This window comes from Natator depressus, chromosome 6, assembly GCF_965152275.1.
Source record: "Natator depressus isolate rNatDep1 chromosome 6, rNatDep2.hap1, whole genome shotgun sequence".
Lineage (NCBI taxonomy): Eukaryota > Metazoa > Chordata > Testudines > Cheloniidae > Natator > Natator depressus.
The window spans coordinates 68,065,067-68,090,786 of record NC_134239.1 but is presented as its reverse complement, the minus strand read 5'-3'; the positions used below and the strand labels follow the sequence as shown (position 1 = coordinate 68,090,786).

Below are 25,720 nucleotides of genomic sequence, written 5' to 3'. Positions count from 1 at the left end.
AGTCTCTAAGGTGCCACAAGTACTCCTTTTCTTTTTGCGAATACAGACTAACACGGCTGTTACTCTGAGAGTGGAATGTGTAAATTGCTAGCCTCCAAAGAGAAAGAGCAGGGCTCATGCAGCCTGGAGCAGAGTGCCTGCATTGCCAGTAGCTGGGGAGAGTTTCACCTGGTGGGCACAGACAGGGCTCCCTCCCACTGTGAGCAGATGGCAGCGATTCATTTGGGACACCTCAGCTAACCCTGAAATGTGTATCAGGAGCATTTTCAACAGGATCTGCACCCAATTTATGAGCTAACCAAAGTTCACACTCAAGGCACTTACGAAGTATACTGATACACATCTCCTAAAGATTCATAAGTAATAAGGTTGGACAGGAAAGAAAAAAAGCTTGTTGTTTTCTGCTTGTTTATTTCAAGAGAATAGAACAAAAGGCAGCACAAAATAAGCAAACAAGAAACATATGCCAAACTGATCAAAGCGCAGTTTGAGCATCTGTGCACAGAATACGGATTAACTGCAGCAGAAAAGAAACATACAGGAGATGAGAATTATGCTCATGGCACAAGGTAAACAACATATAGAGCAGTCATACCCCTCAGAAAGAAATAAGGGTGTGGGGAATGCAGGGGTACAATTCCCCTAGGAACAGTGGGGGACAGCCTGGCATAATCTCCAACTGAACAGCTGGTTTGTTGAGGTTGGCTGAACTGGTGCTGAGGAAATTGAAACAGGAACAAGAGTACCAAATGTGGAGAGCAGCAGAGAACAGGCAGTGGAGAAAAACAGCCACAGAAAAATGGGCAGCAGCTGGATAGAAAAACAATTAAGAGTTGCAATCCTACTCAAATATCTGTTACTACTAATGTATCTCTTTAGTATTAAAAACGTCACCTTACATAAAGGGAAGTGGAAGGAAACATGGCTTGAATAGTCAAGTAGTCATGAGCTCCATAACATAATTTTAAAAATAACAGGAGGTAAACTATTCACAAGATACTAAATGTGCCTTAGGTTTTGGTGACATCATAAGCACTGACTCATTGTGTCACCAAAACATCTTACAGTATTTATAGCCATAAGTAAATATCTGATATCGCCCTATAACATTACCAGTTTTTCAACCTCATAGAGGGTAGTGTGATGTAACATATTAATGATAAAGTATTCCATACTGTTACAGGAAAAAGGTCAAATGCAAAATACTTTAATTTACTATATTATAGCAAAAGGGTTTTCAAAAGTTCAGAAATGTGCCATTTCATCAGAAGTATACAAACTAACATTTAAAGGAACATTTTTAAATAAAAATTAATACATGTGCTACTAATAACTCATGAAATTATAGAAAATGAAAGTAGTTTAATATACTATCATTTTCATTTTTCAGTATTTATGGAGTTTACTTCTTGCATTTTCTTATAATTAGAAGTGAAACCAGACTGGTCAGTTTCACTTTCTTATCTATGTACATTAGCCCAAAGACAGGGTGTACATGGCAGATGATGCAGGGAAAGGTTTAGGGTTTTTTTAGTATTGTAACTCTACATTTTAAACAATTCCTCAAATACATTCTAACAAAAAAGTACAAACTAAAAAAAAAAAAAAAAAAAAATATGTCCACACACACATGCTGAGGAGCATGGATTGTCTGTCATGTTGTTTAAGCAACTTTACAATCCATGCACTTAAGTGAATTTGTGGACATGTTGGAGGGGAGAAAAAACAAAAACAAGACCCAAAAAAACCCTATGCTTTTGGTATGCATCCACATCCTGAAATTCATGAGGACATCCCCCAATTTCCCAGGGGATTCTGAGTCCTTGCACAGGTTAATATATACTCCTTGGAAATCTTACTGAGGTCATTAATCTTTACCTTCCAACCTAAAAGAAGAATTGCTCTAGTATTTTAAATTAGATTTTTCCACTGAAAGGCAGCATCAGGTCTGCAAGTCTGAAGTGAAGTGTCAACAGTGAAGTGCCAACAGACCACTTTTAAAATCAGATTGTAGTATCCCCAAAACAAAGGGAGAATTAATATTGTTAGTAATAGCATCTGCATTAAAAAAAAAAAAAAGATACTGGAGCTACCACCTGAACTTGGAGCTGAGAGGAAGTGCCACACAGTCAGATTCACTCAGCAACATTCAACTATAGCATTTTTCTGGCAAAGAACACTGGAGCAGAATAATGCAACACAAGATCTCCTCTTTGACATATAAAATTTGGAGAATATCTCCTAAATGAGAAGCCAGGATTTAAAAAATAAAATAAAATAAAATAAAATAAAAAGATACAGAACTCGGACAGCATAATAAAATTAACTGAAATCAAGGGCAGATTCCAAAACTAATGAAGGACACTATGGCTACAGATTGTCAACTAGAACACTGGTGGGGAGACAAGGGGGGAAGAGAGACACGGAAGAGCCAGAAATGGAGCAGTGCAAGTTTCCCTTGAGGGAAAGTCTATTCAGACCTACTTTCTTGTATCAAAGTTCTGAACCTGGATGTGCAAGAAGATCCTATCTACTTATAAAATGCTTATCACTTTCCCATAAGGAAAGAGCCATAAAAATTTGCATGTAAGAATCATTGTTGTAGTCATACTATATGATTAGGATAACCAACAAAATTCTGCTCGCTGCACATAGTATAAAGGAAACAGAATTGAAAGGGGCCAAACTAATATTTTTGAGATCTCAGGCCAGTGACAAAGAAGGGACTTCACTATTCTGAAATAAAAAATGTGAAGAAAAGATCAGAACACTTTTCTCTCTATCATAATTCAAGGCCACTTTTGATGGGAAATGAGAATTATTCTGGGATTTGACATCAGTGACCTGATTACTTGATACTTTCAAAGACAGTGCTTCAGGCAAGGACTTTGACACAGATGAAAGTAAGGACTGAAACAGTATTCACTCCCTACAATATCGGCCTCCCCACTTTAGCGACATAGGCCCTTTCTTTCTTCCATAACTGAAAAACTTGTTCTGTGTATTTTGAAACACATCATTTTTAAACAAAATGTAACCTTGTTATGTATTACTGGTGTGAATTTGTATAAATGCTTAAAGAAAGTAATTAAACTAGTGCTGGTTTGTGCCATGACCCCACACAGTAATTATTCATCACTCCCTTAGTATATGCTTTGGATAGGAACTGTAGGCTTGAGCTCATGCTCCCCGGCAGGTTATGGTCCTAATGGCTTAAGTATCCACTGAAGACTTAAGCTCAGGACCATCCTTGAATGGTATAATGTTTGTAATGTACTGCGCTGTAACAATTGGTCTGGCACATCTTTAATAATGGGGCATTATTTATGATGTGTTTGAGCACCCCCCATTCCAAGAGTCTCATACAGTGCTAGAAAAAACAGTGCCTGTGCCCACTCAAGGAGACAGTCTGGTTTCAAATTGTAGCAGTACATGAGTGAAGTTTTCTAAAGGTCAGTTACTGGAGGGTTACCTCGTAAGAGGATGGCCACAACAGCATACTCTTAGGCAGGGGTTCTCAAACTGGGGATCGGGACCCCTGGGGGATTGTGAGCCGTCAGCCTCCACCCCAAACCACACTTTGCCTGCAGCATTTATAATGGTGTTAAATATATTAAAAATGTTTTTAATTTATAAGGGGCAGGGGTCGCACTCAGACTTGCTATGTGAAAGGGGTCACCAGTACAAAAGTTTGAGAACCACTACTCTTAGGGATATGATTGTAATGAGAATTGCTAACACTGCTAATTTTCCTTTTCCTGTTGCCAGTGAAAAAAGGTTTTGGTAGTTGCTCCAGAAGAAGAGGTTGGTCACTACAGCAAGGAGTAGCTATGGACCTGGTGTGCAAGAGGTTTAGCAACGGCAACTCACTCTGAGGCCCTGAACATTTCACAACCATAAGTAGGTTTTGCATGCTTCTTCCCAAGCCCTGATCAGAGATCCATCAGTCCTTACCACAGGAAACAAATAGTAGCAGGATATCTTAAGCCACTGGAGATTGTTTCCATGATTACCAGGCGGCAGAGTACTTGGGCTAGGTATCAGGGCATGTAGATGCTCCCATGCCCTTCCATTTTACCATTCCTCTGCTGTGCTGCTTTTAGGAGATATCCAGGGTCAATAAAGTTGCAGCCACTTGGCCAGAAAATATCATTGGTCTCTTTCCTCATTAGCCCCTACCATCCACAATAAGAATTTAGAACATGATGGTAACACTTGTTAGCAACTCCAGTTAGGAATGTTGACCAATCTGTCTTAAAAAAAAACATTTTTTTACCTACACAAATTGGTAAAGAAATGGATCCTGATTAGTTCTGATGCATCAGATAGTTATTGTTTTATTAAAAATATTAGATTTATATTAGTTTTTTACTCCCATTCATATTCTAACCAAAAAGTTTATGTGCTGCACATACATACCCTATTAGTTGACAGTGGTCCGGTCCATGTAAAATAGACTGGTGTGGGGGGACAAGCCTCACCTGAAACCTTCTCTGTTGGGATCACTATTTTCTTGTCAGATTTTACCCTACAACAAAGAATGATTCATGCACAGCTGCTGACAGATAAAATTCTCCATCAGCATCTGCATTTTTACCTCCAACAGGACCATCTTCCCACCTTCTCCAATCCCTGCATCAAGTATTTAAAAAACCTAGGAAATTAATATGCAAAAAAATTTACCTGTGAAGTAGTTAAGGTTGCTCAACATGCTCAACACAAATCCACAAAGGAAACAAAAAGTTAACCCACGTAATGGTAAATAACTCTTCCACCTATAAGCACACAAATTACTATTACTACTACCACAACTACTAAACTTTAACTCTGCCTCTCTAGGAGTGCCAGCCTTCCACCACCCATCCAAAAATAACCCTTTACCAAATTATCCTTTCCCTACAAAATCAACTACTAGTGTTGGGGGGAAATAATCTGGTCCAGTGGTATATGCAGAAGGGTGAAAAGGGGGGGGAAGAGTTAAGTTGCACTGCCTGGACTCACCTCCAGTATACAGAAATTGTGGTAATGGTAAGGTGTGTGCTTGTAGATTGAAGAGAGTTATTTACCGTTAGGTGACTTACCTTTTCATATCCCTGATTTTGTGGGTCATATGCTGTATGAGTAGAAAGCCCAACTTTTGCTTTATAAATTTGTGTATTTATTATATTTTCAGGAGCTAATCTACAATCATTGCCCTCCCGCCCAACACAATGGATATTGACAATTTATTTGTTGCAGAATAGTCTTTATTTACTAACAGGGCAGACTAATTTTTATGAGCAAGTCTTACAACAGGAATTTTTCATCTTTTCTTGGATTGCACTGACCTTTGACCTTTTTATTTAAAAAATGAAAAAGCTGTGGATACTATTTATAACCCTGATTTCTAGAAGTTTGCATCATGCTTCCTGTATTTTTGGATGCCCACTCAAACACCAAAAATGTGGCTTCTTCAGGATTTCCTTCCACAATTTTTTTTTTTTTTTTAAGCCAAGCAAGAAGATTGATTACAGTGATGCAACTGAAATATCTCCCGAGACAGAAAAACAAAGCCTAAAACAAGGGAAAAGAAAGTGAATGAGAGGAAATGGGAGACTCAGTCCTAGATCTATTACAGGAGAGAATTATTAGAGGCATTCGCCAGTTAAAAGAGCTGCAAATTCACCATATTAGAGAACCATTACAAAATTGAGGAGAGTTAAGAATGGTCACAAATATTGAAAAGCCACAGAGCATAAAACTCTATAAAAGAAATATAAAACTGTTGCATAAGTGAAAAATACATTTAATCCTTATAATAAAAAGACTGTGCTAAAAATACTCAGATCAGATTTTCTTTCAACGGCACTCAAAGCAACAAGTAAGTTATCTCAACATGATGCTCCACAGAGATTCAAGGTGGAGTAAGAGAACTTCAGACAGTGACTGAAAGTGAACTTAGGCTTTAATTCCTTTTGTTAATATTGGACAGAGTCTTTTTGGTAAAACAGAAGACAGACATTGGACAAGCAGCTAAAATTTGAGTTAAAAGAATTAAGATTGAGCTTTTTGAAGTTTAATGGTCCTTAGTATGGGGGAAGTATTTTTATAAAAAAGGAATCTGAAAATAAATCAAATTATAGTCCAAAAGAGGGAAAAATTCTCTCAGATTGAGGAACTCAAGAAAATACATTTAAACACAAGTGACTGAAGGCACATTATGTGAACTTAAAAAAAACCCACCCAGAACAAGCAAAGGGCTACCAACAACAATCAAAATATGGAAGGTCACTCATCACATTCATGTAAGTGCTCAGTCAATGGGAGCAGGCGCTGCTGCATAACTGCTACCCTAAAACTGCGAAGAAAAATAATTTTCCTCCATGGCATTCAGATATAAAGGAAGCATATGTAATGGTCTCTGGTAGAGACCGGACAGGTTAATCAGGGTCAAATATAAACCAACACCATACCATCCCTAACTTGCAGCCTAAGAGAATGCAAAAGTAAGATATACAAAACTTTTTTTTTTTTCTTGAGTCTTAAAGACAGTATCTATGGTTGGCATTTTTAATGCAGCCACTTCAGTAGCATTTAGAGGTCCTATTCACAAGTTTTAAAGTATCACTGTCATCTGAAAGAAAACTAATCTCTGTCACTCATACCACTTTCTTCTGTGAAATGTTCTTGCTTGGTCTCCCTGACGGACCACATCAGCTATTCTGTAGCCATCATTATTGAGGGAGCAAATAGATGCATCTTGCTTTGTATTCTCAAGGGGGTAAAATCCAGGCTCAACCTGGTCTTCTTTGGTAAGGAATTCCACAAATGAGGACTTCAACTGAGAACACCTAGCATCTAGGATGTCAGAGTGAACCCTGGAGCAAGAAATGGTTTCTAAGAAAGCCTGTCAACAACTGACTGAAAACATTATAATATACAATAACAACAATATAAGGACACCTCAAAGAATATCTGGAACTGGATGGGGAGCTGGTATACACAAAAAAGATGTGAGGTGCTCATCAGTCTACATTGCACAGATGAGCCTTTTCATGATGGATCATTTGCCATTGCTGCATGGCCTGTGGATAACAAAAGCGGCCTATTGCAGCAGTTCAGCCTGGAGGCAATAAAGACATGGATTGCTGTGGCTACATCTTGATCGAAAGAATGAGATGCAAAAAAGGCTGAAAGGTAAAATGCATTCCTGACTACAGCTTCTATTTGAATGCCAAGGATTTAAGATGAGTACCCAGGTCTCCAGATCACCTTGACCACAGGAAGGCGATTAAATACCCTCTATAGAAGATGAGGCAAGAGCTCTTGCTAGTCCCTCAAAGCTAGTTCCTTTCATCCAGCAATACTTCCATCCTTCTCAGCTTAAGCCAACTATTTTTCATTCTTACACTTCTCTCATTCAGCTACCGGAACATTCAAGTATTAGCGCTGGCTATGTTTGATGAAGACAAGATGTAGAACTGGGTGTCAACTTACTGAAGTCCACACATTCTCATGATCTCCCTTGCTATTCAGACCTATACTGAATAGAGAATGTGAGAGACCTGAACTCTGAGTGACATCAAAAGTCAGAGATCTTGAGGAGAAAAAGAGGTACTCATCATGATTTTAGGTTACCTATTCAAAAGAAACCAGGAAAGCCAGCTTTGTGCAACTCATCCCATTCCTGATAGGCCTCTTGAAGGCAAATCAACAGCAACACATGACTAATGATATTGAAGACACATACATCTAGTACAGTGGTTCCCAGACTTGTTCCGCCGCTTGTGCAGGGAAAGCCTCTGGCAGGCCGGGCTGTTTTGTTTACCTGCCGCGTTCGCAGGTTCGGCCGATCGCGGCTCCCAGTGGCCGCGGTTTGCTACTGGCCGCCGCTTCCAGCAGCTCCCATTGGCCTGGAGCAGCGAACCATGGCCACTGGGAGCCGCAATCGGCCGAACCTGCGGACGCGGCAGGTAAACAAACCTGGGGCTTTCCCTGCACAAGCGGCGGAACAAGTTTGGGAACCACTTATCTAGTATCAACAATTAAGTTTGTCCTCTGTCCATGAGGATAAAGGAGATACCCTCCAATTCCATCCCCATATCATAACCTGGTCTGAAGTCTGATAGATACTAGCCAAAGCACAAGAGAGGTGCTGCTGAAGTCGGTTTGCTATCAGCTCTTTAATAACTTTATTCAAACTCAGATAGCGAAGCTCAGACATAGTGCAATAGTTGACAAGATAATTTGCATTGAAGGATGGGTTTGTTAATCATTAAACAAACTACTGATAGTAAAAAAAAATTAACAAGACAGTCATTTAAAAAATAGATGCAAGATAGCAGATCATATCTACATAACTCTGCTAAAAGAGGATAAGCAAGAAAAAGGCTGCCTTTTAGAGGTCAATTATAGGACACTGATCAAAGCAGCACAGAAAAAAAAAATCTGTGGTCAGCAGAATTAAGGACAATAAAAAGGAATCATATGTATATCAGGAAAAAGGAACGCTAGCAACAGTATTGGTCCATTATTAGACTGAAATGGTAGAACTGTTAATAATAACGCAGAAAAGGCAGATGAGTGCAATAAATATTTCTGGTCTGTTTTTGTGAAAAAGCTACCATATCATACCATATGATAATGATAATGAAGAATCAGTAAGATATTTTTAAATCAGCAAGTCCAGATAATTTGCATCCAAGAGTTTTAAAAGAGCTGCCCTGATTTTTAATAAGTCTTGGAACTCCGAAGAAATTCCAGAGGACTGGAAGAAAGCTAACGCTGTCTTACTAGTTCTAAAGTGTAAACGAGATGAACAAAGTAATTATAGGTCTGTCAGACTGACAACAATTTCTGGCTAAATAATGGAACAGCTGATACCAGCCTTGATTAATAAAGAATTAAAAGAGCGTAATTTAGTTAATGCAATCAACATAAGATTATGCAAAATAGATTTTATCAACATAACATGTTATCTTCTTGAGGAGATTACGAGTTTGGCTGATAAAAGTATAGTGTTGATGCAATATACTTAAGACTTCACATAAGGCATTTGAATAAGAAATTATCGTGATACAAAATTAACATGGTGAATATTAAACCGATTCAAAACTGGCTAACAATAGGTCTCAAAATGTAACTGTAAATGTGGAATCATCGAGTGGGTTTGTTTCTAGTGGGGCCCTATACAGATCAGTCCTTTGCCCTATGATATTTAATATTTTACTTAATAACTTAAGTTTCTGTCATCTCCAAAGATTGGGGGAGAGGTGAATAATGAAGAGGATAGGCCACTGATACAGAGTGATCTGGGTCACTTGGTAAACTGGAAGCAATCAAACAATATGCATTTCAATATTGCCAAATGTAAGGGCATACACGCAGGAACAAAAATATAGGCCACACTTGCAGGATGGGGACTTTATCCTAGGAAGCAGCGATCCTGAAAAAGACTTGGGAGTAATGGAGGACAGTCAACTGCACATGAGCTCCCAGTGTAATAATGTGGCTAAAAGGCCTTGTGTGATCCTTGGATGTATGTAAGCTGCTGGCCTGTCTCCTTACTCCAGGAAAGACTAATACTAGGTCAAAGTCTGTTTCAGGATGTTCCGTGAGGACCTGGTTTATTAATTAAAAAAAAAAAAATGCACAAAAACCCTTGACCAACAGAATCTAAAGGGGCCAAGAGTCACTTCACTCTACGCCTCTCCCTCTGCTTCAGGGCCAGTCAAAGAAGCCAAACTGCCTCCTACAGCTTCCTTGCCAGTGACCTCTCTCAGCCCTTCCCAGGCATAACCTGAACACTTCCGAGCTGAGTCTGACAACTGAACAGTGCTAGTTGGCCCCAGGTCCTTAAAGGAGCAGAGCATCCTGTTACCATGTATTAATAGAGGAATATACAGTGGGAAAGTTATATTACAGGGTGGCTAAACTTACTGACCCACTGAGATGCACATGACAATCTTCAGAAGCTTGAGAGCTGGGGCAGCCTGTCAGGGATTCAGCCCTGCAGGGGCGGTCCTCAGGGCTTCAGCCGCATGGGAGACACCTGCAGGAGCTTGGGACTTCTGCTCTGTTCCTTCTGGAACTCTGTGCCCCAGCAGGCACGCCCCACAGGGCTGAAGCCCCAAGACTCGGCAGGCATGTCCCAAGGTGCTGAAGTCTCAAGACCCCTTTCTCTGCCAAGCAAAAGTGAGGCATGGGGGGTGGGGGGGGTGTCACATACCCCACAGATTTTTGACAGGGTTTGCTGGCCCCACTCAATCACATGGTACCACAGGGCTCCCTCCCTGCATGGCAGCTGCTGGAGCAGGCAAGCTGGGAGCTGCTGCAGTGGGGAGAGGCAGCGGCAAACAGCTGGGAGTTTTCAGGAAGAGCCTCTGCTTTTCCTGCTGCCTCTCCCCACAGAGCTAAAGCAGCAGCCCCCTCCCCACAGCTCCCAGCTGTTTGTGGCTGCCTCCCCATGGAGCTAGCACTTGGGAACTGCAGGGAGGGGCCACTGAGGATAAGAGGGGGGGCATTCCTGGGGGGCATGACTCAAGCTGTTGGGGGGAGGACAAACCTTTAAATTGTATCCCCCCACTCTCAACAGGCACCAGTCATCTCTGCCAGAAGCTCCTAGCCCCACCGCAGGGCAGAAACCCTGAGCTCCCGCCTCCCTAGTCTGGTAGATGGAGAATGAGAGGAGTATGCGGGGGCACCACAAGAAGCACTTTAACTGTAAAAGAGCCGCATGAGGCACATGAGCCGCGATTTGGCCACCCCATTATATTACTTCTTGTTTGGCATGGTGCAACCGCTGCTGGAATACTATGTCTAGTTCTGGTGTCCACATTTCAAGAAGGATGTTGAAAAATTGGAGAGGATTTAAAAGAGCCATGAGAATGTTTAAAGAATTGAAAACATGCCTTATACTGAGAAATTCAAGGAGCTGAATCTATTTAGTTTCAAGAGAAAATTAAGGAGTGACTTGACTACAGACTGTAGGTTCTTAAATGGGGAATAGAAATTTAATGACAGAGGGCTCTTCAATTTAACATGTTTGGAACCAGGACACAGGCACTCTTGTCTAATAATCAGAGCAAGAGTCGGCATCAGAAGTTAAATCAAGAGGTCACAGCTGGAGTCAGACATCAGAGCAAATGGTCAAAAGTGCGGCATAGCAGCAGGAACCAGATATGAGACAAGGAGCAGCAGTAAGGCAGGAACCAGGATTGGGTGCTGGAGCAAGGCAGGAGGAACCAAGAATAGGACAGAAGCAGATCAGGAACCAAGAACAAGACTGGATGCAGATCACAGGAGACAAGCAAAGAGAAGGGTCCAATGTGGCAGCAACAGGAAGTCTGCTCAGTTGCTTGGACAATCCAACCAGGTCACTTCCTGGCTTAAGTCATGAGTGCAAGCCAATCAGGCACTCTAGGCCTTGGATATACTGACAGGACTTCCTCTATGACCTGACCTTTCAAGTTTAGTGAGGTGCTGCTTCATCTGTCTCTTCTGGTGGTGACAAGGGAGTGTCAGTGACCAAGGGTCCTCACAGCCCCAGATTCTAGGCCTGCCTCCTTCAGATCCTTACATAGCAGACATAAGGTATAACCAGATCCAATGTCTGGAAGCTGAAGATAGACAAAGTCAGACTACAAACAAGATGCAAATATTTTAACAGTGAGGGTAATTAACAATTGGAACAACTTGTCAAGGGTTGTGGTGGATTCTCCATCACTGGAAATTTTTAAAATCAAGATCAGATGTTTTTTTCAAAAAGATATATCCTAGTGCAACCACAGTTATTGGACCTGAAGCAAGAATTAATTCAGGGAAGTCCTATGACTTGCATTCTGCAGCTCAAACTAGATTATCACAATGGTCTCCTTTCTGGCCTTTTTTTAAAAAAAAAAATTATGAATGAACAGTGAGAAAGTGTTTAGGATGAGATGGGTGAAGAGTCTGTATCCATCATCAAAAGTTAACTACAAAGTAGAACTAGTCATCAAATAATAATCTTTCCATGTAAATTTAATTTATCACAGCACTGCTCCTAGACCACAACGGTATACCTAAGAGTCCAGCTGTTAGATGACCAAATGACATGTAAGTCTTTTGGTGACCTTCTCTGTAGTTCAATTTGTGTATTGCAAACATACTGTTCAAAATGCAAAAGAAGTCATGTCACACAATTTCTTATATAATAGAAGAGTCCTAGTCCAAGAGGAGATGCTCTTTTTCACCAGCTGAGCTGCCAAAAAAAACCACACACACACAAACCTACTCCCATTATTAATCTAACAGACAAGAAGAGTTTCCTCAAAGTCATTACAGCCTTTCATGCAATCCATATTTAGGAAATGAACAATAAAAATATTAAATATTCATCTTACATTTTAAAGTGTTTATTGTATTGTGCCGCCACCAGGAGCGGTGCAGAAGTAAGGATGGCATGGTATGGTATTGCCACCTTTACTTCTGTGCTGCTGCTGGCAGGGTGCTGCCTTCAGAGCTCAGTGCCCAGGCAACAGCTGCCACTCTCCTGCTGCCCAGCTCTGAAGAAAGCACAGAAGTAATGGTGGCAATATCAGGACCCTGATAAAATAATCTTGTGACCCCCCTCCAACTCCCTTTTGGGTCAGGACCCCCCGTTTGAGAAATGCTGATTTCCCCCATTAAATCTGTATAGTATAGGGTAAAAGCACACAAAAGACCAGACTTCACGGGGGGGAGACAAGATTTCACAGTCCATGACACGTTTTCCATGGTCGTGAATTTGGTAGGGCCTTATGTATCACAGAACAATAGATTTTAAAAGTCAAAGTAATCTGAATTAGACAAGTAAAAAGGCTAAAAGCAATACAGGTGTTGACTTAAAAAAGAGTGACTGAACCAAGTTTTTTTCATTTGTAAATTTAAAAAAAAAAAAAAAAAAAAAAAACTAAAGTAGCGTTTTATGGGATAGTGAATCAGTTTTAAAAAAAAAAAAAAAATCGCATAATGATGACACAACCCTAATAGCAGTACAGCATTTTATAATTTCTAAAGTTACCTATAGCAATGAGTGCTCCACCAGTAAAAATCACAAGTAATCTTTTAACAAAGTTTTCACCATTCTGAAAGCATTAAGTAGAAATGAGGATACCAAAACTGGCATTAACTGAATTTCTAGTGCAGAGAGAACATGTTAAGGAGAAGACTATCACATGGCAAACAAGGTCATGTGATTCTGTGGTGACAATCATATCAAAAACAGTTTCACATCTAACTCCTCACAAAAGTCACCAATACTATTTAAAAAGTAGAAGGGGTTTGTTTGTGTTTGTTTTTTTTTTTTTAAAATAGCAATGATATCCTCATTTAAGACCCAGAACAATCCAGCTGCCCTGGGTAAGTTATACCATTTTCTGGCATCCACCTTTCTGTGATTCCAGCTCTTATTATTCAGAACCAGACATAATGTGAGAATAGGAGATCCCAACATCAAATATTATTAGTAGTGTTGTCCCTTTTGAACTGGAACAGCTCATCAAAGTTTGAGGCCATGGGAATGTTCGAACAGGGGGCAGAAACTGAAAATAGAGTCCCATATTTTCTTTGATGCAATCTTGTTTATTTACAAGTAATGTGCACAGTCTTACTTCTCCAAATGCAGGAGGAACACAAGAACAGTTTCTTAGCTTACAGTCCCAAACACTTTACCCCAAAACAATACTCAAGCAAAAACCCCTCGATCCACCCAGCCTAAAACTCCTTTTTAGTTGGGGGTTTGTTATTAACTTCTCCCTACAGTTATGCTAACTGATGTGTGCATTCAAATCCTTCAACCTCACTGAGGTTTTTTAACTCAGCCCATAACAAGGTTTCATCCAGCTCAGTCATAACAGTATGTATTGTGTTCTCTTATGAGCATACCACACTCCATACCTAGCTCAGGATGAAAAGTGTAATGGGGTTCAGCACACACCACAATTTTTTTAATAAACGGGGTGGAAGAAGCTGTCAAGTAGACAGTGTATACATTTATCAAAAGTCGGAGAATTCTGGCAATTTAAAAAACAAAACACACACATCCTGAAGGGTTTGATTATAAACTTAGACCAAGTAAAAGGTTGGGTGATGTTTTGAGAGAAGGAATATGTAGGGGCATCACAAGGATGGTGTAAAAAATGTTTAGGCCTAAATTTTGTTTAAAAAAATACTATTAACATTATGTGGTGTTCAAGATTTTCAATGAAAACTTTTGTTAAATGTTGTCCTGCAGCATACACAGTCCAACCAATAAAGAACAGGACTGGCACGTAAGAAATTAAATTATCCTGTCTAGTTTCATTCTCTAAACTGAGTGAAATGCAATAGATAAAAAAAATTATGAAAGATAAGTCAGATCTTTAATTCCTATGTTAATATTCTCCCCAGTTAAAAGAGGTAAATATATATATTTCATTTTAATCTGATGAACAAATCTCTTTCACCACTAATGCCAAGAAAAAATCAATACATTGTCTGGTTGATGGCAAGCCATTTTTAACCAAAGCATAATCTACAGTTCTTGGATCTTTTAGTGTGCAATTTGTAATCAACGGATTCTGAAAACTAACTCTTGTATGATTAGTAAATTGTCTATTAAACGCGATAAATTTTGAATGGCCTGTTAGGTTCCTGGTTTATTTGTGACAGCAAATAGAAGGGGCTGGTTTCCCTGTCACTGGAGGAGAGTGTGTTTCTCAAGAGTTGGGAAGGGGAGGAGGAATAGTGGCTGGCTGGTTCATATACCAGGCATCCCTCTGAGATTGCAAATAATAGTATTGTCTTAAATTGAATCTGCAGCTGTCTCTCTGCCCCTTTAACCAGATTCTACACAGTTTTGAATAGTGGTTTAAGAGAGCAAGAGAAGGTGATAATGATCCAGAAAATGGAAATACACAGAAACTGTACAGAAGACCAGCTTTAGAATTGTCAGTATATTCTTACAGTAGGATCAAGTCTTAGTTTAACAGGAGATGCAATCAACAATATTCATTTTATCTTGTATTGTACTTTATACATTCCAAATGGATGTTTAATATTGTATATACAAAAATAATTGGCTGTATCAGGGCTCTCTATACTTTTTTTGCTATAGAAGTTAAAATATGGTTATGGATAAGGAAAACTCTTTTCCTTTTAGAAAAAAACATTCAAACTTTTATTTTAGTATACATATAGCCCTCTGTGGCCTGAAAACTGTAGTGTTACAATTTAACAGAAAATGTAACATGCAGTACTATGACTCCATCAGACCTGATTAATGTCTCATGGGCTTCCATTCTCACACATTTTCCATCTGTCTGAATTTCTCTGCCTAACCCCCTATTGCTTCCAAAATACCACAAAGAGGTTAAAGACACAGTGGCTACCAAGTACACAGTAGCAGATCTGAAGCAAATCAAAATAAAAATGGAAAATGTTTTCTGAAGAAAGCTAATAATACATTTCCATCATATACACAGTATTTAGATACACTGTGCCAAAAATAACTTTGTGAAAGCCAAATAAAAAGCATTAGCAATAAGTACATAGTCACTCTTTTATACACATTACAAATCACTTCGCTCATCCTTTACAAATCGAACGGATGTTAACAAGACTACCTCTAGAATAAAACGCTAACTTTAAGACTTAGTACTTTGCTTACTCAAATACATTACTAGGGCATTTCACTGTATAATCCTGAGAAGCCATTATCAAGATGTGAAAAGATTCTGTACTGAGCTACATAGAATATTGAATATATTTGTCCCACGTTTCACTGTTGAGAGTCAATGCTACTGCAGACACAAAAAAATTTGCAGGATCATATCACCTTTAACCTCTTGTTGTCTCAAGTACTGTAGCAAAAACGAATTAACACACACCTAGATACACCCCAACAAAGACACAACATTGCCTACAGAAGATTTATTAAAAAAAAAAAACAAAAAAAACCCTAAGCTTTTGGAAAATCTGCAACATAGAATTCATTCATTCATTTCAATGCTAACTGTATTTAAGAGGTATTAAACTAGACAATAATCAATACAATGTTCTTTGCACGTACCCCCCCCCATAATGAATATATCTTACTGTCTTTAAATTATTCTGATACTGCAACTTCACTGCTCAACTTCAGCATCTCCACTCATTCTGAGGTTTTTACAGGACTTCATTTCTTAATATTAAAAAATATATCTAGCAACAAATTTATCAAGGCACTTAATAAATTTCTCTCATGAAAATAAAAGCAGCTTGTTAATTTAAAATACTGTTTGTCCATGTACATTGTCTGCATAAGAAATGTCTTCACTATAATCTGTTTCACACATTTCACATAAATACCTTCACCATAAATACCATGCGTTGTATAGAAGAGGTTAAGCTATAAACATGCCACTTCTTTTGTTCTTCCAATTGACATACAATAGTTGATCAGAATTTTTAAATCCATCTCTGTCTACACTGAAGAGTGTTTCCTATTGCCACAGCATATACCCTCAAGGTTAGTAATTCCATACCAATCTTTGTCCTCCCACTGCTTTTGCTCTCTTGTGATAACAGAAGTGCAAGGATGCTGTAACACAGCTTTCAACCCTCATCTATACTTTCAGAAATAATATATTTTCTTATATCATTAAATACTACTGGTGGTGAATAAAAATAGTATTTTTAAAAGGCCCCTCCCATATTAGATTTTTGTTTGTTTATTACAACTATGGCCTACTGAGGCATATCTCATATTTGTATTCATATATTGATGCAACTGCTGTTAATGTCTCCAGTGCTTAATATGACAGACACCAGACAGATTCTCCATCCATCCTTGCCCACACATGTATATAATATATGTATACAAACACACACAGCATATTTGTACAAGAAAAGGAAACAGTCAAGATCTATTATAAACTTGGCTGTTTCAACATCAATTGACAAGTATCTGCTAATAATGTGTATCCTCGTCTAGTAAGAGAAAGTAAAGAACATAATCATGTGCCTATAAATTTAACTTCAGAGTAGAAAGGCCAAGGTGGAGAGTAACGCTGCTGGATTCCAGCATATCTGGTGACCTTATATCAAATACAGGGGCAACTATTCTTCCCTGTCCAATCTACACAATCTGTGCTAGTGTGCTGTAATAGCACTATCTTTCAGAGAGTGTCCTGTAGCATCCCATTCTGTGCACCTTTTATACCATCAGCATTACACCATAATTAAGATTTCAGTAATAATCGTTTGACAGTATATAACAGCACCTCTCATCCTAACGACCCAAAGTGCTTTTATGCCGCAAAAACCCTTCCGTCACTCGTAGTCAGTCTGCAAGCAGTCGGGAAATGATCTAGCAACGGGATCTTATCTTGCTGTAGCCCGGAAGGTTCCTCCCCTGCCCCGTAGCGCTCATCACCCCTATGTCACCGGTTATTACCCGTTAGCGGGCACACGCACAAATTACACTTCCCCCCTAGCTCCGGCGCGACCCATCCCGAATGGTCCCTCTCGCCTCCCGGCCCCAGTCGCCAGCCGCCTAGGGATGCGCCGGCGAATGATGCTGGGATATTTCCAACTCCCTAGGCATCCCGCCCGCCCCGCAGTGCCCTGCGTGGAGACAAAGAACCAGCCATAAATAACCCCACCACCACCACCACAGCGAGGCGGCGGGGCCCAGCGGCGGGCAGCTCTAGACCGTCTGAGCCTCGGGGGTGGCTCTCACCTGGAACGTGGCCCAGCCGGCGGCGGCGACTCCCCGACGGGGCGAGTCGGACGGCGGGGGCAGGGTTAACGCCTGCGGCGAGAGCGCCCCTGCCGCCCCTTAGCTGCAGTCAGGGCTAGCGCCGCGGGCCCCGGCTCAGCCCGCTGCCCATCGCGTGTGGTCTCTATGGCGACTGCCGTGCCGGGAGGGGGACCGCCGGGAGGGGTGACCAGGGCCGCGAGGCAAGGAGTGCTAGTGGGGTGCTGCGGGGCCCGTGTCCCGCCCCAGCAGGGTTAACCTCTTCTCTTCCGCCTCTCCCATGCCTGCTGCAGTCCCCGCCGGACCCGACTGCTCTCGCTACCGTCGCAATAAACTCCCCCCTCTCTCCGAGCGCCAACTAGCCTGTCGTCGCTGAGAGCACCGCCCAGCTGCAGTCACGCCGGGCGTTGATTTGACGGCTGCCGAGCTTCTCGCCCGCCGATTGGCTGACAGGATTATCATGATGATGAAAGGAGGGCGTACCTTGGAAATACCGCTGTCTTCAGGTTTGCTTGAGAGCAGCGGTAACCAGTTAACAGAGTCACAATGATCTGCACGCATGCGCACGGAAAAAATGCATTCTGGGTAGTGTAGTTTTCCGGCTGCCGCTGCAGAGGAAATGCGTGGCTGGGAGGCGTTTCTTCTCCTGAGCTGTTGAAGGAAGCGGGAGATGCTAGTTAAAGCCCAGGGCTAGGGGGCGGGAATCCTGATTTCCTGTGACTTACCCAGGCGGAGTGAGGTGCTCTCTGTTCCGTGCAGGGTCACATACCGCGCTCGTCACCGCCGCGTGCAAGCGCCTTCCCGTGGGTGCATTTGGAGCATCGCGCCTCTGCAGCCCGGGCTCTGGTTCCCCTCGGTCGCGTGAGAGCAGCAGTGGATCAGGGGAGTCGCTGCGTCCCCAGTGCATTGCTAGCTCCACCCTCAGCAGCATCCAGCTCCAGCCTGCACTCCCTGAGCAGCCGGCCAGCTGAGGGTAAAACATCGCTTAACCTCGGCTAGAGGTGCGTGTGGACGCACAGGAGTGCGGTTAGCTGCAGCTGTCGAATGACGCTTCGCGCTAACGCCGCAGTGAAGCCAGGCTCTAAGAGACATGACTTACAGCTGTTCCATGTAGTTAGTTTGTTCTCCATGTCCACCTGCGTCTGCCGGGAGGCGTGGGGGGGGTGTGGTTTTCTCTAGGTACACGCTGCTCTGTGTTTATAGTAAAGGAAGGCTCAAGAGTGCACCTTGAACTTTGTGGTGAGGTTTGTGACGGTTCTTGGCTCCTATGGGAGTTCCTTCTGTATTTCTGGCCCAGCCTCAAAGAAGGCTCCATCTCTCCAACACTGATGAGCCCTTAACCTTATCGTAGAACATTCCATAGGTGAGGCGCGGAGGGACATACAGGGTCAAGTACCCCCACCAATTGCTGCTTAGCCGGGGGCAGGGAAGGGGAAGGGCTCTGTCCTTCTTCTGCTGCGTCTGCCCCCAAGCTCCCTATGCCGCTCTCCGTGGAAGGCAGGCCCAGCTGCAGAGTGAACAGGGCAGGAGCAGCCGCTTTTCGCGCAGGCTGCTCTGGGTCACTGCTCTGTGCAGCGCAGCAGCTGCTTCAGAGAGCCTGGCTAGGAGGCAACTGAGTCGGGGACAAGGCCAAGCAAGCCGGCATTTTCCCCCCTATGTTTCCGGCTTGCTCAGCTCCTGTGCCCAGCAGCCAGGCCTGGGCAGAGAGCAGAAAGGGTGGCCCATTCCTGATGCCACCACCTTCCCAGCCTGGCTCTTGCAGGCAGTCGCCACACTGCACAGAGCAGTGACCCAGGGCAACCACCTTCAGTCATTTGAGAAGTGGCTCAGTCCTGCTCCCCACTGAGGCCTGGCTGGCAGGGACAGGAGCTGAACATCTGCAGGGAGGGAGCATAGTGGAAGAACAGACCCCACCCCCTACACAGCCCCGCAGGTAACTCTGGTGGGGCAGAGAGAGGGTGGCGGCCCCTAGGTGGGTGCTATGGGGCAGTGGTGGTCAGAGGAGACACATGGGGGAAGGGGGAGGGTCACGTATCCTCCCCTTTAGATTGTGCCCTCCCCCCTGTATAGGGAGGCTGGAGTAACCTGCTTCTTCCTCATCTCACATGTCAAACCACGACTTTCTCTCCAAATTCCTCCCAAAAATATAGGTAGTAGCCTTTGCAAAATTACTTCCATTCATTTTCAGGATCAATCCCACTTATTTCCCCATGCATATTATTCATATCTGTACTATATTGTGTACATATGCTACTCAAATTAGAGATTCTAACCTTTCTATCTCAGGGTTTTATAATGCCATCCATCACTACAGTACCTGTGCACCTTCCAGATAAAATCAATAAAAGCAGAGTAAAGAGTTCTACTTGGAGTAGGGTGTGTATTTATTTTTATATTTACTTTTTGTACATTTAATTCTCTACACATTTGTGTTTTTATTTATATTTACATGGCATTACTGAAGCACAGAAACTGATAGTACTCACTACCTCATGCAACAGTTGGCAATTGTGTGGTCAAATAAGTTGTGTCCTTAACAATAATACTTCACACTGGTCTATAGGAAGGATTTCAAAACACTTTACATACATTAATTTAGCCTCACAACTGTCCTGAATGCTAGGTCAGTATGATCCCCATTGTACAGGTGGGAAAACTGGATGGTTTAAGTGACTTGAGCAGTGTTTCAGACTGCAGGAGACTTGAAAGTAGAACCTAAGTCTCCTACTTCCCTTAAAGAGAAGGAAGATAAAAGGACCTGTTTTGAAATTTCCAGTTGAAATTTTTCTAAAGTTTAAAACAGAAGAGCGAGTATGTTGGTCTACTGGTCCTCCAGAAAAATCGACACTGAAATCAATAGATGGATTGCTCAAGAGATGCCCAAGCTATGAAAGTAGCAGGCCCAGGATTAGAATAGCAGAGTGTAACTCGATTTAGTTATCTTGATGTAAAAACTTACCTCTTTTTCCAGTGAAAACATAGCCATAGTCTGATGTTTAGTCACAGCAATGTGCATTACTGCCCTAGTCTAGTTATTGTATGCTGCATATCCAAGTTTGTCATGCAGCCTTTTAAATTAATAAAATCAAAGATAATTGAGGTTAGTTCCACTTCTATATCTATCTGCCAGAAATGATGAGTTGTTTAAACAGATCTTAAGCTGCACCTATTGAAATCTGTGTCTGAAGGCCCCTCCCCCAGACTGAAGGGAGAAGCTACTGGACCCAGAGTTCAAATAATTACGGGGGACAACTAATGAATAACAATAATGTGAGTGTCACAGGTACAAAAATCAGGAAAGGGACACCGAGCAAAGAACCTTGGACAGCACCCACTGCTCCTCAAAAGGTGTCCAGGGAGCCAGCAGATGTGGCCCAGAGGACCTCTGCCCAGATACCTGAGCCTAGAGAGGAACAGAGGTAGGCCCCATAGTCGCAGAACACCCCCTTATCCAGCATCCTTCTCCTGGTATTTTAGATGGCCATTTTGGTCAGCACCAGGAGGAGGTTGATGAGGAGGTCGATGAGGTCTCACAACTTCATGGAGCCACGGACAGGGTGTACATAGATCAGAAGATGTGGGGAAAAGTGCAGCCAGAACCTTAGGAGAAGGTTCTGGAAGAGCTGGAAAAGGGGGATCTTAAGCTGCAGTGACAGAGTCAGTAGCACAGATAATTTGCTAACCAGTGGCTTGAGAACTCTAGCTAATGCTAACTTGGCTGTGAATTCATCAGCTCACTTTACCTAACCTTAACTAGTACTAGTCCATGCAAAGAAAAGGTGATCCAGTTTCCACTACTGCTATTCATTCATATTTGAACTTTCTTTTACTACCTACTGATTTTACATTCACAGAGATTATGAAATGGGAAAAACAAGATAGAAACTTCTCAATTTGTTAATTTGTGCAAGAAATTGTCAAAAATACTAGTTGTCTTTCTAGATTCTAATTTCAGATGTATTGTGGGTCTCAGTCTATTACTGCTATAAACATTATGCAAACTATAGTGGATTTTACTGTGCACATTTGTAATTTACTCTCCCTATGCTTGTAAACTGTTTAGGAATGTCTCTTTTCTTCCTATAACCATCATATCACTTTTGTTGTTCCAAAACACTGCATTGTTTTGTTTACATTTTTAATTCTAAATTATTCCCAGAATGTCATGTTTTTGTATAAAGTGACCAAGTTCACTCTGCTTGGCAAATTGCACTTCTTTCTCAGCGAAGGCCTAGATGCTGGGTGGGGAGAATTTCACCTGGGGAAGAAGGACAGACAATGGCCCAATTCTTTGCTGGTGTAACTCCTCACAAGTCAATGAGATTAAGCCAGGAGAAAATATGGCCTAGTTTTCCAACAGGGAGGGGAACTATCACAATTGTTGGGCGTTTCAGTGGATGAAGACTATTAAAATAGGAGGAGGTGGAGCTCACCTGTGTTGATGGTTGTATGTCACTATGGGTGTTGATGTCCTGTGATGTGTCATTGCATTATCTTGTGTGGTGGGATATGGCCTAGGGAAGAGAACTGAGACAAGGCAATAACATATCTGAAAGGAGTCCGTGTCCCGAAGCATACCCACAGCCAGCCAGATTTAAGAGAATAAGTGTGTATGTACTCATATACAGAACATGAAAGAGTTAAGAGAACAACTTTTGTGCTCCCAACTATCCTGCCCTCCCACAAACCTCGCTAGAAAGCTCCAAGAAGTGAGAGAGAATTTATAGAGCCATTACATTTCCCCTAGAATTGCACTAGTGGATGGATGTGATATGTTCTCCCTCTTTTTTCTCTGTGCCACATTGGCAGAGAGGGGGAATGTACTGCAAACAGAAGATAGATAGAAGCTTGGATCATTCTTCTTCCATCAGGTGCCCGTGTAGCTCCATCTACAATCAGGAAGGCTTGGAACCCCACAAACTCCCTTCCCACAGATCAGCTCCCACTTCAGAACTTCCTGCCTAATGAGTTTCCATTTCACGGCCAGTAAAGAGGCAAGAGGTGGGTGCAGTCTCTCCACAGGTTGACATACTAAAATCAAGCTAAAGGCACTGAAATGTGCCTACCTCGGTGTTAAGTGGAATTTCAATCAAGTTAAGCTTGCGCCATTGAAAAAAAGCATCTTTTTACCTGTCTAGACAGGGTGTCTGTGGTCATCAGCTCAGGACTTCCAACTTTTTGGACTGATTTCAAGCCATGGGTTTTTGTTAGGTTCAGCATCTGTAGTTTACTATGATGAACGCAAGGGGCAGGCCTTTGTGGGGTTACTTGCTCAGCAAATGTAGCTTGACTTCCTGACATACTTTCTCTCCATAATAGCCACTAGCAGCCACCACCACCACAAAATTGCACTCAGGCAGAGAAGCACTTTACAGATAGAGCCACCTGCAAAGATAAAACTCATTACGAAGGAGGACTGGATAGAAGAGCCAAACCCAAGTAAGAAAGATAGGGGGAGAGGCAAACACATGACAAACAGAAACAATACTGGTGATCTTAACACTGGTATCCCACATTTTTCCCCGAGAGAAATATGTAGGCCACAAACTTAATTGTGAGCTACCAACATATGGATGTTGACAGATCAGTAGACTATCATTCAGAGAACCATTCTTGCTACATAATCTAAAAGGATTTAAACATACCGCAACATCTCACAAGAGAATCCTGCCTTTGAGCCCTTTAGATATTTCTTTGTATTCTGCTAGCATGTCATTACCCCTAATTCCAGCCAAAAGTGATAGAGATCAGAAACCAGCATGACATCTAGATATATTGCAATACAGAAAGGAATTAAATTAATGGACTTAACTTTAAGACATTTGGAGGGAATGCTCTTCAAATTCAAGGTGAGACCCAAGTGGGGAATACATGTAGAGAAATGTTCAGGTACTGTCTGGAATACAACTATTTTACAAAGAAGTCCAAAAATGTAAAATGCACTTCTCTGAAAAAGACACCCTCTTACTCAGTAGATCAGCTCCTTCTATCACATCTGCTAATTTTAGTGACAAAACTAATTTTTAACTGCTCTTTACTCCTGTTAGGCCTACAAAGCCAATAAACATAGCTAAGAGAGAGGGAGAGCTGGAGTCTGTTCCTGTTTGTGCATGATCAACAGAATTGATTACTAAGTACCAAATCAATTACACCTGTGCAAACCTATTGGCAGTATTGAGATTGTGCAGGGGTCACCGAGGGTATAATCTGAAGACAATCAAGTTACACAGATTTAACAGAGGACAACATTTGATCTGCTTAATCTTTATTCCGTGCTATAATGCTTAGGAATGAGAGAATCTAGCTTGACTTTCAAATCTCAAATGGAGCTGGCAGGGCTGGCAACAAAACAAAGCATCTTTTTACTTGCAAACTGAGTGCAAAAAACAAACAAGTCCCACCACCACCACCTCTGCTATTTTTCCTTATTTCCCTCTTTGTTAGGAAAGGTGTACTCAAAAACAAGAGACTCTATTTACATTTTTTTTTTATTAAATGTTCTAAGATGCGGTAGTCCTATAATAGCAACCTTGCGGCACAACTGGGAATGTTTTATTAGTTAACGTTTGCAAAACACTTTGAAGATGGAAAACCTGTATATGTGCTGAAGATTAATAAACGTCTCTGGTGGCCAAAGGCATGAAGCAGACTAATAAAACATGCCTTGTCATGTCTTAATGCTATATTCAAGAGCTCACTTGGCTACAAATTGAAAGGAGAGGGAAGTCAAGTGCTGAGGATCAGAGCTTCAGATGGAGAGCCAAGAGGATAAATGCCATTAATTGTAGCAAATGCCCAAAGGTTCATCTGTCAAAACTTCATTGTAACATATGTTACTATTGAAAGTTATAAGTAAAGGAAGGAATAAAAAGTTTAGCAGGGCTAGTGTGTGAGAAGGCAATATAATTTACTAGTTTGTGCAACTGTGAGAAATAAGCACAACATTGCAAATAGGTCCTTGCACTTCAATTGTAAATCACTTATTTTATTTAATAACAAGTCTCCCATCCAAGGATCCCAAAAAGTTTTATAAATGTAAGTAGCAGTAATCCCGTTTTACAGGACAGGAACATAAGAACAGCCATACTGAATCAGACCAAAGGTCCATCCAGCCCAGTATCCTGTCTACCGATAGTGGCCACTACCAGGTGCCCCAGAGGGAGTGAACCTAACAGGTAATGATCTAGTGATCTCTCTCCTGCCATCCATCTCCACCCTCTGACAAACAGAGGCTAGGGACACCATTCTTTATCCATCCTAACAGCCATTAATGGACTTAACCTCCATGAATTTATCCAGGTCTCTTTTAAACCCTGTTATAGTCCTAGCCTTCACAACCTCCTCAGGCAAGGAGTTCCACAGGTTGACTGTGCACTGAGTGAAGAAGAACTTCCTTTTATTTGTTTTAAACCTGCTACCCATTAATTTCATTTGGTAGCCCCTAGTTCTTATATTATGGGAACAAGTAAATAACTTTTCCTTATTCACTTTCTCCACACCACTCATGATTTTATATACCTCTATCATATCCCCCCTTAGTCTCCTCTTTTCCAAGCTGAAAAGTCCTAGCCTCTTTAATCTCTCCTCATTCCAAACCCCTAATCATTTTCGTTGCCCTTTTCTGAACCTTTTCTAATGCCAGTATATCTTTCTTGAGATAAGGGGACCACATCTGTATGCAGTATTCAAGATGTGGACGTACCATGGATTTATATAAGGGCAATAAGATATTCTCCATCTTATTCTCTATCCCTTTTTTAATGAGTCCTAACATCCCGTTTGCTTTTTTGACTGCCGCTGCACACTGCATAGACGTCTTCAGAGAATGATCCATGATGACTCCAAGATCTTTTTCCTGATTAGTTGTAGCTAAATTAGCCCCTATCATATTGTATGTATAGTTGGGGTTATTTTTTTCCAATGTGCATTACTTTACATTTATCCACATTAAATTTCATTTGCCATTTTGTTGCCCAATCACTTAGTTTTGTGAGATCTTTTTGAAGT

At 41.5% G+C, this 25,720-nt stretch overlaps 1 protein-coding gene across 3 annotated transcripts in view; it reads right to left on the bottom strand.

Moving 5' to 3' along the window:
• TTBK2 (tau tubulin kinase 2) overlaps positions 1–18,135 on the bottom strand; it is a 212,710-nt gene extending 194,575 nt beyond the window's left edge. For 2 of the 3 annotated variants that reach the window (XM_074955633.1, XM_074955634.1), the window contains exon 1: positions 17,696–18,135. The gene's annotated coding sequence lies outside the window, so the exon portion shown is untranslated. The remainder of the gene's footprint in view (positions 1–17,695) is intronic. The other variant, XM_074955636.1, reaches the window with a different exon arrangement.
• Between the last annotated feature and the right edge of the window lie 7,585 nt (positions 18,136–25,720).